We start from the raw sequence: 20637 nt of genomic DNA, 5'->3' as shown, positions 1-20637 counted from the left end.
ACAAGAAGTGAAGGATAAAAGAGGATCAAGAAAATGAGAAACAGGTAGCTCCATAGACAGAAGAAGTAAAGGAAAAAATGAAAAAACATAGAAAAAACGACAAACAGAAGACATAAATGTGAAATGTGAAACGCACACACGCTGTACGAGGATGACCGAAACCACTGGAGCCCAATAAAGAAAGACTTCATAACTGTGTCAGAAGAAAAAACATAACTGGCAAAAATCAAGTAGCAGAGTCATTGGTATCCATAGAGTGCAGAGACTGCTGATCCAAAAAATGCTTCAAATCTTCTGGACTTTGAAAAGATTTCGAAAAATTATCCTTCCAAATGCGCATCGTCGATGGATCAAAAAGACAATATTTATAGCCTAAACTGCGAAGTTGCGGGAGAAGAGCCGTGAATTGTTTGCGAATTGAAACAGTTTCTTTGGCATAGTCTTGATGAATAAATATTTTATTCCCATTAACCATCAAAGAAGGGATGTCTCTAGCTGCTTTTCTGATTAAAACCAAATGGTGGTGTCGAAGAACTTTAAAAATCATTTGTCGCGGTTTTGTATGTTGAGGGTTCCTGTGTGAGGGAGTCCTGTGGGCTTTATCAATTTCAAACTTTTCTGAGAATTTAATTTGTAGAAGACCAGGTAATAAATTCTCCAAATATAATCTACAGTTATCCCCCTCAACATTTTCAGGAAAATTAAATATGCGTAAATTATATTGTCTGTTACGATTCTCCAAATCCAATAATGTTGAGCACATAGGAGAAATTTTTGCCACCAGTGGAGTAAATGAGTCAAGTTTGACCTTATTATCGTTTATTTTGATGGTATTATCTGTTATTTTCATTGTAAGGCTGGCCATATCTTTATGCACATTTTTTACTTCAGAGGCAATGGTATCTGTATTGACTCCAAGTGCCTGAATTTCCTCCAATATTAAAGACAGCGAAGGTTCAGAAGACTCCACTACTTTTGATTTAGCAGGAGGAGGTGAAATTTACTGCCTCCTTTTATTAACAGAACTCTTATTCTCCATTTTAAAGTAAAACGAGTCAAAAATATATTTGCAGACACAAAATAACGAAGAAGGAAATGAGAGCTGTGGAAAACACCAAGGAATGACTGGTGCAGCAGCTAAAATGGGCTGGGGGAGTGGTTAGGCCCAAGCCAGGCCCTTTCCTAGAAGCTTGCTCTGCCCCCTTGACTGAAAGCCTGGCTGTACCTGAAAGATGTGCAGGGAGCAGGAACCAGGCAGCGAAATAACCCACTTCCGCCATGCAGAAACGCTTGAATTTGCTCCACAGTGCAGGTGAGAGCTTTATAACCACAGCGACCTCCTCCAGGGCATTTTTCTGACAGGAATCGGCGTTAAAATTGGTAAATACGGGCCGAAAACGCATGTAGACTTTCACGCGGCGGCCATCTTGGATCGCACGCTCGCGCGTCTCTGACATTCTGATGTTCTAAGAAAAATACATGCTCCTACAATATGTACATTTTGAACAAAGCCACCACAGAACTCCCAGGACCCCTTCCCCAAGCAATGGTGAGTGGCTCGCCTTGCCACCCACACCAGACATGCTTCCCCCCCTTGTGAGATAATGACACAGTGACATTGTGCCAAGACTCAGCAGCCCCTCTTCCCCAAACCCCCTGGAACCTGACCCACCAAGAAAAAAAGATCTTGGATGCCACCCTACAAAATGCACAGAAGCCTAATGATTAGCCTTTCCACTGACTCAGATGGCACTGAAACCACACTGACCGAATACTCTAAGCAGGTGCATATACAAATTAAATGAAAGAGACTGGGACTTATTGGAGATCTGTTGTAAAAACTCCTGCGCCTCTGAGGCATTACAAAATAGATGGAACTGCCCTTTGACAAACCCCTTTAACTTGGATTGCCGTGCGATCATTGCCTGAGCCCACTGAGCTTTGAACAGATGAAGCATTTTTACAAATGTTTGCTGCAGAGGCAGACATATCCAGATAAATACAACAAAGAGGAACCTCAGGCTTAGTGAACTGTCTCTGTCCGAAGGCATTTGTCAGCACCTGCTCTTTAATTCGGTTGTCCCCAAATTTTACCAGGATTGTACAAGGGAAATATGAATTAGGAGGTAACTGTGCGGTACACGATGAGCTCTAGAAATAGTGAGGTCAACGGAATATTCTAGGAGGACTTGAGTTTTTATGAATGAATCCACCCAATGAACAGCTTGTGACACTCACATCCCCCAGGAACCACAACGATGCGATGACCTGATCCTCGGGGTCTGAGATCCTAAATTCAGCTTCTTTTAGCCTCTTGGGAATCTGAGCTATTGTATCCTCAATCTTTGATAATCTGGTGGGCAGAGCAGCAATTTCTGTTGTCTGAGAGGTTTTAGGATCTCTAATCTAAACAAGAATAAGGTTGAGCATATTTTTAGTGTCCCACTGCATATCAAATGTCTTGCACCACAGCTGAGGAACTTCACTAGACTAATCTACTTTGCATCGCCGCTTCTCGTTGACTAAGATGGCCCCCTCATTTGTTTCTAATACAGACAGTGACGAAGGATCCTGTGAAGCTGGCGTAAGTAATTGAGCTGCGGCTGCTTCGTGACCAACTAAGATGGTTGAATCCGGGTAGCATGAAACAGGAAAATGAAAGCTCTCAGTGAATCAATCCCGGACATAAGCCTGAATTGGTTTTTGAGAATAGAGGATAGTCTTTAATTTTGGCTGAACTTTCTGCAATCTCATGAGAAAGCGTTCTCTGTTAACTGTTCCGCTAATGATTGATTAAGTAGCGTTACTCTAGCAGCAGGGCTATTGATCCTTAATGAGTGAGTGATATTTTGCTCATCCAGATCTGCTTCAGGGGATTGGGAGGACTCTGACATAATAGGACTGCTTTCCTGGCTTTCAATATTGGTAGTCAGAACTTTTCACCGAGAGGCAGCGCGGTTTGCGTGGGTTGTAGCCTGCCCCACATGCCATTTCACCCTCTGTGCCGGGACTGAGGTATCCAAATTGGCAGAGGTGCCAGGTATCTTTGAGTGACTTTGCATGCTTTACCCAGTGCTGATCTTTAAAGTGCCTCATCAGGTTACATTAGCCACAATAATCTCTGAACGCATTCAACAGAAGACACCATACGTTAGTCAGAGATTGTAGAAAATTGCCCAACACAGCGACCCTCAACCGAGCAGTGATTCCATGCCATGCATTAACAAATCTAGTGAAAGAAACACTTGCCTCCCATGAGAAACCTGGTGGCCATGAGCTTTTTCTGTTGCTAGTTCTGTTGCGCTGAATCACATGGTAGAAACTCTAAAGAAAAGAGAAAAAAATGTGTAGATATGACCAGGAAATGCCAGGGCACTGTCCAGATCGTGAGACAAACTACAGCAGACTATCCTCGACTAGCTGCCAGAACCAAATGTTGCTCTAGGAAAGTAGTGCAGCTTAAAAAACCTTTTTGCATGCTGCCAGGCTCTAATTAGCCACCAGACAGGAGTAAACAAAGCGTAGCAACCAGTAGGTTACATGGTAAGAGTCGGAGCTGCCAATACACATCGCCGCAGCCAGATCCGACTACGGGTAGCATCTGATGTAACATGGGGCATCGGGCGCAGGAAGAGGAACACTTGCTGATGAGCTGCGAGTCACCGGAAGAGAGAATTCCTGTTATCGAACAACAAACCAGGCTTAATGACATAAGCCTTGATTGCTTTGAACCCCAACTTTCACTACATTCCAAGTCATTTGGATTCACCCTGCACATCAACCTCACCCTCAAGGAACACATTGGCAAAAACAAAGATGGCCTGGTACCAGCTCTCTCGTCCAGAAGGCAACTTCAGAACTGCTATTGAAGCCCTTGGGCTTTAGTATCTGAATGTGATAATGCCCCACTCCATGGTCTCCCAGATTCCACACTGACACCTTTAGGGACATCCTACATGTCACAGTATGTCTCATCCAGGGCCGGAAGAAATATGATCACATCACTTCCATCCGGATGCGAACTCTATTAGCTCCCCTTTCTGTCCTGCACCATCTACAAAACCAGCTGCATAATTTACAAAGCCATCATGAGCAACGCACCCTGCCCCTTATTTTTTAGACAAGCTCACTGTTTTGGGTGGTTCTCGGCATTCTTACAGCCAGGACACCATCACACTACAGATGAAAAACTTCCCTGTATTCATCATCCATCATCTCCTTGTGTTTGCTTTGTTCGCCCTAAGTTGGCAGGGTATGCCCAGACGTGGGTTCCTTGCTCACTTTGCCACTGGATTCAAGCTAGCCTGGCTGATGCGGGCTGTTAGCCCAAAACCGGTCCCAGGATGCTTGTTTCCAGTCCAGGGAAGATATGGCTTTGCAGTTCGGGCTGAACTGTTCCCATAAGGCACAGGGTCAAGACTGATTTTAATATGGCTGTGTCTGAACTGGGGTGGCGAAGTGAGCTAATGATCAATGATGGATTCAACCCAGACCTGTGACTGAGGGTGAGTGTTTGAAAAGTTTCTGTGCTCCGTCCATCATCTCCTTGTGTTTGCTTTCATCAGGACTACCTCAACCCTGCTCTAATTTAGGAGAGTTGATGACTTACCTAGTTAAAGAACTCTGTACCATGATGTACTTTTTGCTTGCTTGCAGCATGTATACCTCTCTGTTGCCTTTTGGCTAGTTTAGCTTTATGAAAATACCATTAAACATACCAACATACACTAATACCATTTCCCCAATTATCTACCAGTGCTCTTTGTTCAACAGCTCTTTTAAACAAAGTCTGCATTTTATTTGGAGTGCATCTAAATTGAGGTTCTCATCTAGAAATAGCTCCATAATTTGATTGTATTCATCCAAAAAAAGAAGATGATCAACATAACAATTTGCAAACATTTACAAGCATCAGAGCCCCATAATTTGTTGTCTAGTTAGGTGGGATTTTAAATATCTAGGCTAGTGATAGGAACTCTATTTATAAGTTAATCAACAGGAATCCATCTTCCTTCTGGATACTTTCCTTGAGAAATCAGCATATTATCAATGTTTTTTAATATAAATTAATGACAGCATCCATTTTTTTGTTCAGGGTTGGAGAAACAAGCACTTACACACCCAGTATGACTGCACCTACCTGCAGGTGGATGCCTAGGAATGTTTTGGGAACTCCTTACACCCTCCCAGAGACACATCCAGAAAAAGTTCCCCTCACTTTATTCATGCTACAGAAGGTAACACAGAAGTGTTTGCTGCCCTTTTGTTGTGGAGTTCCTAAAAATACATAGGATCTGCGTGTTTAGAAAACATAATCTAAGGGATTGGTGTCTAGACTGATTCTGGACACCCCCAAAGGATATGTTAGCCTTTAGACCAGCTAGCTCACAGTGCCACCATAATTCCCCTAACATTACCATTTCTGGCAACCATCCAACATGACAACCCTTGATCCTTCAGGGATCATTGAAACAGTACAGCACTTTTTGCTTAGTCACTCGTGCTCACTTGTTCTCAGAGAGATTCACAGAATAAACATTGGGGATGTTTTCAATAAGCATTTATTGAACCAGTGTCATTCGATTATAAAACATGTTTACTGCAACAATCAATAGACAGAAGCTAACTTAAGAGATTATAAGCACCAACAGAGTAAATAGAAGGTATAATTCTACCATGGTGCTAAAGCAATGAATATATGCAGGCCTATATAAACATGTCAGTAATCAAGCATACTCCTACTATGCGGACTCTACCTAAGTGTACTAAAGTGTACCTAGCATGTATGTAGGTGTGAAGCCAAGAATCCCCTAGGAAAGAGCCAACCCCACTACTTGAAGGGAGAGAATGAAGGATCCCGTCTTGGTCTTGAGTTGGACACCCCACTAGGGATATCAGACCACTACGTGTTGAAGTTTCTCAGGCCAGGACCCCAGTGTCTTGTGTCAGAGTGGAAGCATCTCCTCTCCTTCACTAGTGAAGGTGCACTTCTTTTATACAGAAAAGATATTATGAGGGGTTCAACCACAATCAATATGTTATGAGTATGATTATGTAGATGAGCCAAAATCAATAGATGACATTTATGCAAAGTAGCCTGATCACCCTAGGAGGAAAGATAGCAATGACTTTTGTACAAAGTATGTTAATCCTGTCATGTACATCATGTGCATGGGATTTTACTAAGAATCCTCATGCATAATAAATTAGGCTAGTTTCAAGGAAACCAATCGACATTTATTCAGCACGTAACTAGGTAAAAGGTCAGTGCTAGAACCATTATGCAAGGCAAAGTAGATCAAATTTAGGTGAAAGGTCGCTTTGCTACTTAGGCCTAGATTGGGGGACATAACACCTTCTTTAATATAGAAGTAGAACAGTGGCAACAAAACAGTCACACATACCCAACCCCCACCCCTGGCACATTAATAATAAAACCTCTGGTGTACTAGTCTACAGTGCTATGTTGTCACGGGCTGCCAATGGAAACAAAATGGTCGATTAAAGTTTATGATACGATAGGTTAATAAAAAAGATAAATGTTCATCTGATCTAACTTAGTGAGAAAAAATAGTTCAGAGGCCTCTAAGTATTAATAGTTGCCTGGAACAAGTCTGTCTTCCTGAACCTTTCTATGCAACGTCCTACATTTGTATCTGTTTTGAAATGTTTTATAGAGGTAAGTTGATTTCATGCAATGTAGTAATTTGTAGTCCATTCGTTTAAAACATACATACTATGTTTCACATTAAAACACGACCACAAACTATTCTGCATATCACCAACAAACAAAGTAAACAAACTCACAAGTTGCAGACTTTCAGCACATCAAATGCAGCAGGCATTGTTCAAATATAATGATCCTTACTCCAGTTGAATGCCAGATTATATTGTGGGTTTGGAATCATTCTTACTAGTTTGCATACTGTTTATTTTGTTTGAAATGGTATGCAAATTTGTTTGTCTCTGTTCTCAGTACTATTATCACATTTTGCATCTTATTTACCACATATTTTTGTGCACTCTAGAATAGTGATCTTAACCAAAAAAGAAACGAGGTGAATGTTTGGAAGGCTTTTCTCTTGGTGTGCCTGAAAAACCACAAAATGAAATCCAGTATTCGATTACAGTATTACCATGTTCTCTGACCTTTGAATAAATGTGTTAAGTAATCATACACAAAGATATGATAATCCCATACCTGACACATTCCTGGTGGTATTTTAGTGTTGCAGATATTATATGCATATTGCATGTGTCCTTGAGAAGGCATTTACCAAGCAGGCGTGAATTCATCAATTGCTGCACAACGAATAAATGCATATAATATTTATTAGCTTTTTCACAATGAATAGATTTAGCATTTTAGTTCATACCAAAATCAGCCCCATCTCCATCTTGAGATGTGTCCAGGCTACTTTCTTGTGATCTCTCACTGAATCAAAAAGCACCCTTTGAAATGCACAGTTCGAGTCTTTCTCTCTCTTCTCCACTTTGTCCCACCCAGCTCACAGAAATGAACTAATACACAAATATGTCTGGGGGATTTTTCTACCTTCTCATGTCTACTCCGGGCAGGCCTTGTCCTCTCAAAATGGAACCCAGGGTCCGCCACATAATGTAACATTACAGGCACACTTGCACTCAGTGTATACACACATCACACACACTGTCCAGCACAGTTACATCCATGTGTTGTGCCATACCAGGCACACATACGGCCTGCATACATGTTTGCCTTGCACGCACTGCTCAACACTACACCCCTCATGTAAGGTACTTCTCACAGTACATACACTCACCAAGCCTGCATTGCATAGAACTGTTCTATCCATTTACTCTACCCCGCACTTCACATCTAACTGTTGTAGGCAAAGGGGTAAGTCAAGCACACAGGAGCAAACTTTAAAAAGGTGACTGAGCCTGTAGGCCTCACTCCAGTGACAGTAGAAGATGGAATGGTTCACCCCTAGTGATCACTACATGGAATGATGCCACCACAGTTCTCGTGCTGCTTAACTTCTGGTGAAGGCAGTATTCTTCCACCACTATGAAGGTAGCACTCTGGGTGCCCCTGCTGGTCCAGCCAGACCGCAATTCATGAGACAGGCCTATGTCATGGTGCACATGCATGATCCATGTTTGCCTATGAAAACAAAAATCAATATTAGGGATCCAGACAACAGCACTGTTGGCCATTCAGGGCAGGGGTACACATCCATTATAATGCAGTGGACTTTTCCGTCCCAATAACCATAAAGAAAAGAAGTACTGATCTAAAGAACATTGTCTTTTGCTGGGCAGGTCAGAGTTTGTAGAAATGCTTTGCAACACATGCCAAAGTAACGGCATCATAAATCAAGAAGCCTACATTTTTTACATTTGCACTAGGAGTGAGTAGAACACCCAGATCTGAAGGCTATGAAGCATAGTGCTAGAATGTCCCAAAAGGAACACTTCTGTTTCATCAGTGTTGAGCTTCGGGTATTGACACATATTACGCAGTGTCTTAACGAAATACCCACAATCATATGAAGAATGTTACAAGGAGACCCTGAGAGTCTCATATCTCACAGATACTCATAGCAATGGGTTCAAAAGAGACCCCCTGGATGGTGAAAGCCTGATAGATATGGCCTATTAGGCTAAGTCTCAGAAACTCAGGAATATCAGCCTCGTCTGTGTGCTATCAAAACTACATCCAGAGCCTTTCACAAAATCCCACTGGCTGATCTAAGCAATGCTCTTGAAGCGAGCCCCCCCAGCTTTGTCCGGAGATACTGAATCTGATGCAGAGTGCATTGAGGACTAGATACGCAACAATATTAATGATCTAGCCCCCGTCATCTCCACACGATACTCTCGAGCCAAACAATCAGCAATGAAAATCTGAGCTCCTGCAAAAACCAATGTAAAGGTCTTGAAAGAAAGTGGAGAAAAAATGATATGGAGTCTGATAAGGCTACCTATAGACAAACCCTAAAGGATTATTATCACTATGTACGAATAGAGATTTTTTTTTTACAAGGAAGATTGATCAATCAGGAAATAAATCCAAAGAAATTTAAAAAGTAATAAAATCATTTCTGAAACCAGAGGCTCAAACCAATCAGCTACAGGCTTCAGGCACATAGTGCATTCAGCTTTTCATGAGAGAAACATAACAGCAATCAGCTAGCTGACAGCAGCATCGTATTGGCAGATCCACACAGAGTTAAGAAATCCACAAGGACGCCCAAGCTATCCACTCTCCCGCCCATTTCGATGGAGGAATCATTGAGAGCCATTAAACAACTTAAGTCAGAATCTTGTGTACCCTCCCATAGCTCTAAACGAATCACTGGAATCTGGCACAATGCCCACAAGATGGAAACATGCAAAAATCCTTCCTCTACAAAAAAAAACGCATGGCTGACCCTAAAGTTCAAACAATTTCAGTCCGATCTTGCTTCTCCCAGCATTCTCTAAAATCTTAGAGAAGCATGTTAACACTAATATTTCAAGTTACCTGGAAAAGCAACATCTTCTCCACCCTAGTCAGCCAGGCTTTAGAGCCAACTGTAGTAAGGAAACAGCCTTACTTGAAATAATGGAACACATTAAAGACACGCTAGACAAGGGGGGAAAGGCTGCCGACAAGTCCAGCAATATAAGGGCAGCCTTTCCCGTACCTCATGGAAGACGATTGGCCTGTCTTCAGGATTTAGGGATGGATTGCCTAGCCTTGAAATGGCTAACCTTATTCCTAAACAACAGGAGTCAAGAAGTATGGACCCCTTCATTTAAGGCCCCTATCTGAAAACTGTCAGTAGGAGTGCATCAGGGATTGGTACTAAGTACCACTTTATTTACTGAATAAGTTACCCCCTAGCCAGTTTGTCAAAAGCTCTAGGGGTGAAATTAATATCATTTGCAGATGACACGCATTTGCTATTTACCTGTCAAAAGGGGAAGATATTTTGATAGCAAGGCCATTAAACACTGCCACTCTAAGGTGTTCAACGGGCTATCAGTTCACCAACTAAAGTGTAACCCCAATACAACCGAGATCCTGCTCTTCTGGTACATTACCTCAGAAATATAGAGAATGTGGTGGCCACATAACACTCCACCCGGGAGCTCAACAAACGGTAGTAAAAAATCTAGGAATTAAAATGGGCAGCGCCCTTTCCATTCAACCGGACATCCAATCTTTGGTGGGCTCCTATTTCGGGATCCTGCGTTCCCTAGAGAAATGTTTTCATTTTCTGGCACTAGAGACAAGAAAAACAGTGGTTCAAGCCCTGATCACCTCGAGTATTGATTTAGTAAATGCTCTGTATCAGGGCCTTCCTATATGCTCAGCCATCTACAGGTGGTACGGAATGTGGCAGCCAGACTTATTCTCAATCTAACTCTAGAACGCACATGACCCCTCAGTTGAAGGCACTACACTGGTTGCTTGTCAAAAAAAGAATTATTTTCAAGACTTTGGTCCTGGCACATAAAGCTCTTAACAAGAATGGGGTGGTTTACCTTAGAGGGAGGATATGTGCGTATGCGTCCCTCAGAGAACTGCGCTCCTCACACATCGGTCCAGACAGGATTCCAAAAATCTGCAGGGTAATAACGGTGGAAGCTTGTTCTCCTTCCTTGGCCCAAGCACCTGGAATAAACTCCCCAAGGAGTTACAGTCCATTCCAGAACTCCCTGACTTTAGGAAAACACTAAAAACATTATAATATGATCACTTTTCGCAGAGAGTAGGATTTCTGTGTACATGGTCAGTGCCGAGACACTCCTTTGGAGTATTCGTGCGCTATTCAAATACCATTTCATTCATGCTATATGTGGATTAGGCCAATAATTTATTGTGCACTGATTACGGCCAGATTTCATGCCCTGTGCACAGAACATACTGCACAACCACTCTTTGAGAAGCATGTGGCATGAATTTATGCCAATTACACTCCTTATGCATTGCAAGGAGGGCAATGCAAACTATGCCTATCAACTGGGCTGCTGGCATGGCCAACATTCCTGACTAGTTGGCAGTGCATTCAGTGCATGTACTCTGTGGACTGCTGTAGGCAGTACATATGTGATATGCAGTTATGCCGTTTTTGAAAGATTCGTTGTGTACTACACAAACATATAACTTTGCATGTGCATAATCTACACATTGTATAAAGCATGTAGCTACAGTGTTGCGACACGTGAACTTTTTAAAATACATTGTGAGTCCTTGTTTTCTTTCTTGTAAAACTGGTTTCCCTTCTATGACTTGGTTAAAGTATTCATTAGGTCAATATGGCAGAAATGGCTGTGCAAGAAAAACTATTACTAACAGCCACTAATGCCCTGTATAGGTGCCAGTCTAGTCATTTAGGGAATACCGGGGCTCGAAGTTCTACTAAGATTTGAGCACAACATCTCGTTCCTATGGGTGAATTCTATACAAGCAACTTAGGTCAGGCTTGGTTTGAGTGTGATGTGGTCTGAGAACCCAAAACCTTCACTAAGTGAGACTGGATGGTAGTGAAGTCCCTCTTTTGGAAAATGATTAAGATACAGGACCATCATCCCCTTTTGAATACTTTACTATGTATTAATCATATCCATATAAAACGTAGCCCTGGCAGAGTATAAGGATAGTAAATTAAATTGTGAATGGCATCGTAGGTCTGAGGCAACATTTGTTGGAGCCTATCACTCAGCAGGACAAATTCAGCATGACACCAATTCAGAGATCCCATATTAATGTGATGATCTACTATTGCATGCATTCCAGAAAACCTACTATATTGTGCTTTGGTACACTAATATAGTAACAGTGGTCTATAAGCATATTAGTTTTATTAATGTTATTCCTCATTCACTAAAAGCAGATATGTATATATGTGTGTGTATATTATCTACTGGCGGTCGCCAGTAGATAGTTATAGTTAGGACCGTGTTTCCATAGGAAATCTGAAAATTCTATTTTGAATAACTTTGGCGCCGGTTGTTGAATCCTCGCAACATTTTCAAAACTAATGGGGCGCTCCGTTCAGCTCCTACCCTGAAAGTCTCGGGGTGATTTGTCAAGCGGGGGCCGAGAAAAAAGGGGGGTCCCAAAACGCGTTTTCCCCATGCATTTTCCCATAGGACCTTTAGTCGAAGGTACAGCCCGAACGGCTGAACAGAATTACTTGAAATTTGGCAGAGAGGTAGTCCTCAGGTCAGGGAAGTGCCTTTTGCATATATGGAGTCAATCTGTTCAGTAGTTCCTGAGAAAATTGCAGTTAAACACATAAATATCTATAGCCGCGCACCGTGCACGCACCGTGCACGCCCCGTGCGCGCACCCTATCGTGCGCAAGCGTAATTCTGATTGGTGTTTACATGTCAGTCAACGTTCGAATCGGTCGAAATCAGGAAGTGTCTGCCGCCATTTTGTTTGTTGTGGGTGCGAGAGTGAAAAAGAGAGGTGGTGAACATGAAAAGGGGGCAGGGTAGAAAGTTCCTGACCCCCTAGCCTTTGTCAGGGGGTTGCTAAAGGACCCCGAAGGGTGAAAAAACGTTAAAAAAAAAACAATAAAAAAAAATAGCATTTAAAAAACCGTACAAATTCACTTAAAAAACCATAGGTTTCACACACGTTATAGTTAGGAATTAGCATTTAAAAAACCTTGCAAATTCACTTAAAAAACCATAGGTTTCACCCATGTTATAGTTAGGTGGACATTTCACTCGTAAAAAACCAATGAAGTTCCACCGTTATAGTTAGTTCAGATAACTATAACTCGCGCGACCGCCACTCTATCACAAGGATGAGGTCATCAGTGATGTCATGAGTGATGCCACTGACCATGTCATGAGTGATGAAATATGTGACGTCATGAGCACTGGATCGCGGGCGCCCGAGTTATAGTTATCTGAACTAACTATAACGGTGGAATTTCATTGTTTTTTTACGAGTGAAATGTTCACCTAACTATAACCGTGTGATTGTCTGTATTAGTCTGTCAGTTGGTGTGTAAGAGCCTTAATGGCTTGGTGTGTAGCTGCATGAGTGTTTATGTGGGTTATTGATTGGTTGTCTTAGTATCTGTATGGATGCCTGAGTGTCACTATGGGTGGTTGGGGTGTATGTGACTGTGCATAGATGTGTGAGTAGGTCATTCAGTGGGTGTATGGGTTCAAGAGTGCATATGTGAAGGGCTGAATGGGTGGGTGAGTGTGTTTATGGGTTTGTTGGATGAGTGAATGGATGTCTTAGTGGTAGATGTGTGAGTAACTACATATGTGAAAGGCAGTATATGGGAGTGTTGGAGTATATAAAGGATTATATGTGAGAGTGAGTGATTGTGAGAGTGTCTGTATAGATAAGTGTGTGCTTGTGTTAATGATTGTAGAAGAGAGTAAGTATGTGTTAGTTTCTGTATGAATAAGTGAAGTGGTGTGTATATAACTGTATAGGTGAGTAAAATGGGAGTGTGATTGATTATTTGCATGACTGACTAGGTGTGTGGGTAACTTTTGGGTGAGTGGTGTGTAGACCTAGGAATCAGTTAGTGGGTATGTAGTAACTGGTATTGGTGTGTCTATGGTTTTGAAAATGGTAGTCTGCATTTTAGAGCGGGTGTATCAAATGTTATATTAGGGTGTGAGGAGGTGCATCAGATTATCAAATGGATGATGTCATCAGTGATGTAATCAGTGATGTCATTTGAGATGTCATCAGTGATGTCACTGACCATGTCATGAGTGATGTAATATGCGACGTCATCAGCAGTGCATTGCGGGGGCGCAAGTTATAGTTAGCTCTACTAACTATAATGGCCGAATTTCTATCGTTTTGTACGAGTGAAATGTCCAACTAACTCTAACGTCCCTGAAAACTATGTTTTTTCTATGAATTTCTAAGGTTTTTTAAATGCTAATTTCTAACTTTAACATCCCTGAAACCCAAGGTTTTTTCAATGAATTTCAAAGGTTTTTTAAATGAAAATTTCTAACAATAACGTCCCTGAAACCTATGGTTTTCCAGTGAATTTCTATGGATTTTTAAATGGTAATTTAAGATTATAATATTTATAAAACCTATCATTATTTTTTAAAATTATGTAATGTCTTGTGTCTTCTAAAATATATATCTATTTTTTTTCAGGAAAAAGTGGAGTCGCGTACCCATCGTGTACACATCTCGGTTGGAGCGCGGATTCTAGCCACCATAATGCTAAAGTCGTGAAGGATGCACGTTTGGTGTGCGACGGGTGCGAGGTGCCGGGTCCCGTGTAACGTCATATAAGTCAGGGATCGCGTCGTGTGCGCGTTTGGTATGCGACGAGTGCGATGGGTCACACCGGATGTGTGACTTCCGCATTTTTTTTAATGTTTTAAAACTCTATGTGTAAACCTTGAATGTGTATATGAGAGCAAGAGATAATCTAATCTATTTATAAAAATCTGATATTTCTAATTATAATAAACTTATATCATTGTTAAATATATTTTCGCGAAGTAGCGTCAGGTGCGCGCTGGTTGCGCTGGGTGTGCGACTCCCATGTGACTTTAAAAGAAAGCATTTCATTGGTTCATAAGGTTTTCCATTCTAGCAGTTCAAGGACCCCACCCATTTTTGTCATTGTTATGTTATGTTATGTTAATGAGGCTTGTAAAGCGCACTGTTACCGTTAGGTGTCCTGGTGCTGAAATGCATTGCCTACTGGTTAAGAGGTTGAGATAGTGAGTGAAGCGAGCTGTTAGCAGAAAAGCCAGGTCTTAAGACCCCTCCTAAACTCCAGGAGGTCAGGAGTCTTTCTCAGCTGCAAGGGGAGATTATTCCAAAGTTTAGCGGCACAATAAAAGAAACTTCTGCCTCCCAACTGGCTGTTTTAACACGTTGTACCTGCCTAGCTGAGATTGAACGGAGTGCCCTGGAAGGGGTATACCAGAGTAGATGTTTCCTCATAAACTCTGGCCCGCATCCCACCAGGGTTTTGAAAACAATGCAAAGGGCCTTGAATTCAATCCGCTGTCGCAAGGGCAGCCAATGAAGGTCCCTAAGTCCCTTTCTTATGGATACAAACTTAGGGATACCCAGAAGAAGTCTGGCAGCAGCATTTTGAACTGTCTGTAATCGACTAAGCTGCCTTTTATGGATATTTATGTACAGGGCATTGCAATAGTCTAGGCGGGACATAACCAACGCTGTGACTACTGTTCTAAGGCAGTCGTCAGGAAGAAAGCGTTTGATTTTACGCATAATCCTGAGTATAAAAAAGCAGGATGAGACCACCTTGCTTATTTGATCAACAAAGGACAGTCTAGAGTCTATCACAACTCCCAGATTTTTTGCTTTTTCCGTGGGAATTGGAAGTGAGTTTAGGGATTGAGGCCACCAACTAGGTGACCAAAGATTTAAGTGTTTACCAAGAATGACCACCTCAGTTTTTCCAGCATTAAGCTTCAGACAGTTGGCTGTCATCCAACCGGCAATGGATTGCATACAATTGTAACAATCCCGGCCGGCCTCATCCTCTTTGCCTTTTTGAATGGACATCACTATTTGGGTGTCGTCGGCATAAGAGGTAGGTTGGAAGCCAAAAGAGCGGATAATAGCTGCCAGAGGAGACACGTACACATTAAAAAGTGTGGGACTAAGCGCCGAGCCCTGGGGAACACCACAGGGCAAGGAAAAAGGTTTAGAGCAGTCTGTACCAATATCTACAGTTTGATGTCTGTCAGAAAGGAAGGATTTTAAAAGGGCGAGAGCCTTGCCAGTGACCCCTTTCCTGTTTAATCGATCGATCAACACCTCATGGTGTACCGTGTCGAAGGCCGATGACAGATCCAACATGATCAAGATAGCCGAACCACCTTGGTCCAATGTTTCTCTGAATTCTTCCGTAGACTTGATTAGCGCGAGCTCCGTACTGTGTTCGGTGCGAAAACCAAACTGAGTGGAATCAAGAAGTTCATTATTTTTGATGAACTCACTCAGCTGGCAGTTCATCTCTCTTTCAATTAACTTAGCTGGTAATGGGAGTCGAGAGATGGGCCTGTAGTTATTTGGAACTTTGGGGTCCAAATTTGCCTTTTTAAGAAGGGGAAGGATGGAGGCTTTTTTCCAAATTTTAGGGAACAATGCGCACTTAAAAATGTTATTAAAAACAGAGGTAAGGGCTGCTCCGATGGTGTTCGATACCAGTTTGGCTATATGTGCAGGACAGGGGTCTAGGGGAGAGCCGGATCTGATTACCTGCAGGTGCTTTATAGTGTCATTGACACTCATATTCTCAAAATGGTACATCAAAGGTAGTGTCTCTTTACCAGCAAAATAGTCATCGGTATCTTTTATTGACTCTTCTGCCTGTGAGATACTGAAAGAGGAAAAGATAGAGTCCACTTTATCCTGAAAGGCAGAGGCCAGAATTTCACAAAATTCCGGGTCGCCATTGGGTTTGGCCGAAACTGGGGTGGTAAGTTTTAGAACTGTACTAAATAATTCTTTTATGGAGGATTTTGCATTATTAATCTGTTCCCCATGGAACAGTTTTTTAGCTTCCATGAGCAGTTTTTTTAGCTGAGAAGGCAGTCTCGGTAGATTTTTTTTAGAGAGTGGCAGGTAGTCTTTTCTCCACATACGTTCAAGATGTTTACATTCTATTTTTAGTTTAAGACTCTCATTGTACCAAGGAGCAGAAGGTGTTGATCTCCTAGATGTACATAATTTAATAGGGACCGCCTTATTACAGGCCGAGTCTAGTCAGTTTGTATACAACACCGCAGCTTTGTCAGTGCAGGGAGGCCAAACATTCAGAGTTGACTCCAAGTGGTTTTCGAAGCTCTCGATGTTAATATTATTCCAAGCCCTGATATTGACTTTGGGTAGAGATACACTAGCTGGCTTAGGGGGCTCCGGAATTGGAATCTCAAACAGTATGGCTGCATGGTCGGACCAAGAGATGGGAAGTACCTTGCTGATCTTAATGTGAGAATTATTGGAGAAGATACCATCCAGAGTGTGGCCGGCCTTGTGTGTGGGGACTGAGACTAATTGAATGAGGTCCCCCCTACCAAAAATCTCCTGAAGCTTGATATTATCTGCATCCTGCTCGTCCTCCAAGTGAAAGTTAAAATCTCCTAAAATGGTAAAAGAATTTCCACATAGTCCTTCTTCAAGGAACCGTCCCGCTGACTCTAGAAACGCACCCCTTGTACCGGGTGGACGATATAAAAGAGTAGCATGAAAGGTATCATGGGGAGAGATATTGACGTCCACTGCCAATGCTTCACATGCCATGTTTAGTACTGGACAGAAGGAGGGTTTTAGGGAATTATGATAGATTATTGCTAATCCTTACCCCTTCCTGCCCAGTCTATCTAATGTGTAGCATAGGTAGCCTGGAGGCAGCGCTTTAACCAGGTCAGGGCCAGACGCTTCGTCTGACCAAGATTCCGTAATAAAGGCCATTTTAATACAATGCTGCTCGATTAGTAATGAACATTCATCACTATGTTTGATGAGTGACCTGGCCTTCAGAAGCAGAGCTTTTATGGGTAGCGCAACTTTCTTTCCACTGAAACTGGGTTTACTTCTATTCGCTTCTTCAACGGAAAGAAGAGGGAAAGTATCAGCACACCCTGCACAAGGAGCCTGAGCTCCTTTTAAGAATGTTTCAGGGTGTATTCTCGGACAACACATGGTGCCTTTCTTAGGATTTAACCGAAGGAGAGCCTCTCTAGAGAACCTTATAGAACCTGTCGTGGTAGAACCAGGGGGACATGCCCTAAGCCCGGACCGAGCGCGGACGGGCGCAGACGGGCTTGCCTTAGGCGCGCCTTGGGCGTGCCTAAGGCGAGCCCGCTGCGCGTGTCCGCTGCGCGGTCGCGTCAGCGCGAAGGATATAGGCCACAGTGCTGAACAACTAGACTGCCAGCCTCGCTGCCTCGACCAAGTGTAACTTCCGCTTTTACCGCGGAGCGAAGGCGAGTCACGAGGTTGGAGCTCAGGGTCAGCTGTCAAATGCAATGTGGGCGCGACTAAGGCAAGAGGAATATGGCAGCTAAAAATTAAATATTTGATAAAACGATGTGCAAATCAGCAGATTAAAATTCATATAAGAACAATGTGCAAATCAGCAATTTCCCCACTCGTAGGTTGTCCTACCTGTCAGGCATTCAAACACAGCTCTGACCAGGAAGGCAAGCGCTGCGCGGTCGCGTCAGCGCGAAGGATATAGGCCACAGTGCTGAACAACTAGACTGCCAACCTCGCTGCCCCGACCAAGTATAACTTCCGCTTTTACCGCGGAGCGAAGGCGAGTCACGAGGTTGGAGCTCAGGGTCAGCTGTCAAATGCAATGTGGGCGCGACTAAGGCAAGAGGAATATGGCAGCTAAAAATTCAATATTTGATAAAATGATGTGCAAATCAGCAGATTAAAATCCATATAAGAACAATGTGCAAATCAGCAATTTCCCCACTCGTAGGTTGTCCTACCTGTCAGGCATTCAAACACAGCTCTGACCAGGAAGGCAAGCGCTGCGCGGTCGCGTCAGCGTGAAGGATATAGGCCACAGTGCTGAACAACTAGACTGCCAACCTCGCTGCCTCGACCAAGTGTAACTTCCGTTTTTACCGCGGAGCGAAGGCGAGTCACGAGGTTGGAGCTCAGGGTCAGCTGTCAAATGCAATGTGGGAACGACTAAGGCAAGAGGAATATGCCAGCTAAAAATTCAATATTTGATAAAACGATGTGCAAATCAGCAGATTAAAATTCATATAAGAACAATGTGCAAATCAGCAATTTCCCCACTCGTAGGTTGTCCTACCTGTCAGGCATTCAAACACAGCTCTGACCAGGAAGGCAAGCCACTGGAGCTTCACTGGAGAGACACCTGTGGTGTTTTTGCAGCTAGTCTGTAAAGTTTTTGGGTGTTGCTTGGAAATTTATGGAAATGGCTTCTTCCAATCCTGAGCAACAATATACTTGATGAAGAAGAGTTTGAAGAACCATCTCCCAAAAAGAGACCAGAATCCATCGTCTGGAAGTTTTTCACCATCCCAGATGGTGAAAAGAAAGTCAATGCACGGAAGGTCAGCTGTACTCTCTGTCCACGGATTTTGTATAGAGGAAGTGACAAAAAATAATCGTGTGGGTCATCAAGTATGTACAAGCACCTCCAGACGATCCATCCAAGACGCTTTGCATGAGAGCAGATGCGACATGCACAACAAAATATGCAGCAAGGTGACCAGGGAGCTGGTCCCAGCACTTCAGGAGCGTCAACTATGTCATCTTGAGGGCCGGGCTTGCGCTCAGAGTTTGCAAACTTAAAACAGCAATGCATAAAATGCAATGCCATACTTTGTTGTGGTGAACAATCTGTGGATGCTGATGTTCTGCAGCAAGGAACCATTGCTGCTATTTTTTTCTTCTTTTTTTGAATGACTTTACAATTCCAAAAGTTAAGACTTTAGCCCTTTGCTTTTTTCGGTTTTCCCAAAACACCCAAAAAAATTAAAAAATAGTTTAATATCTTCCCTATAGTCTAAGTGATGTTCTTGAAATCATTTGCAGTGAGAATATCCAAAAAACACTTCTTAATTCATATTGATATCTTCCCACTAGGCCGAATGTTATTCCTGAAATCCTTTGTATTTATAATATCCAAAATAATCTCATTAATTCATATTGACATCTTCCAAATAGGCCGAATAATGTTCTTAGAATTTTGGCATTAAAAATATTAGATATGAATATGGTAATTCATTAAGCAACCGATATTTGAAAAGCAAATGGGCATCATTACAATGTGTCCATCCTTTATTGCACTTTAAATAGACAGTGTAGTGTCCATATGTTGTAGAAGGTCCATCGTGGAAAATAATTGCAACTGCTTTGAAAGTTCTTCCTGATATTGATAGTTGGCGTGCTACAAAAATTTTAATTAAAGTTTCCAATTTTCTTCCATCTGGTCTGCAACGTTGTATCATTAAAATGACATATTGTCCAAATCTTTCTATAAATAATGTTGATAACATTTCAGATTTGCACTGACTACATTCCAGATTTTGATTTTCTAATTTTACTAATTTGTTAAAAGACACTTTTGCAATCTGGTATTGTCAAATATATATGAATCTTTCAGTGTCTATTTCAGTGGTAGAAGTAAATGTACAATCTTCACACTCATGTTCCCATCTGTAACGAAGTCCAAACAGATTTTCAATTTGTATTCCTTCATTTTACAACACTGCAAGCATAAACATAAGAAATTCCTGAGCATCTTGCTGTACATTCTGTGTAAGTTGTGAAAACCAGAACATATATGCAGAAGATTCAGAATGCCAGAAACACTTTGTATTTTAGTTTTATCAGTTGTCAATTTTTCAAAAATAGAATGCAACAGGGAACAAATCCTTTTTTCATGATTCTCCATAATTTGTTGTTGGAGATTTTCTAGAAAACATACGACATTCACAATACATTAGCATAGCAGTTGATTCCTGAACAGTTTTTTGACTGATATCCTACAATCTCTTCAACAGTGTCCTTTTTCTTTTTGTTTGGAATCTCAATATTCTCTTGATTTTTTTTCTTCTTTCCAACCTCACTACAGAGTTTTTCATAAGTTCGTTTTCGACATACTACACACTTTTCATATA

The sequence above is a fragment of the Triturus cristatus genome, chromosome 2_1 (genome assembly GCF_964204655.1).
Source record: "Triturus cristatus chromosome 2_1, aTriCri1.1, whole genome shotgun sequence".
NCBI lineage: Eukaryota > Metazoa > Chordata > Amphibia > Caudata > Salamandridae > Triturus > Triturus cristatus.
The sequence above is the reverse complement of the archived record's forward strand: the minus strand, read 5'-3'. Positions refer to the sequence as shown.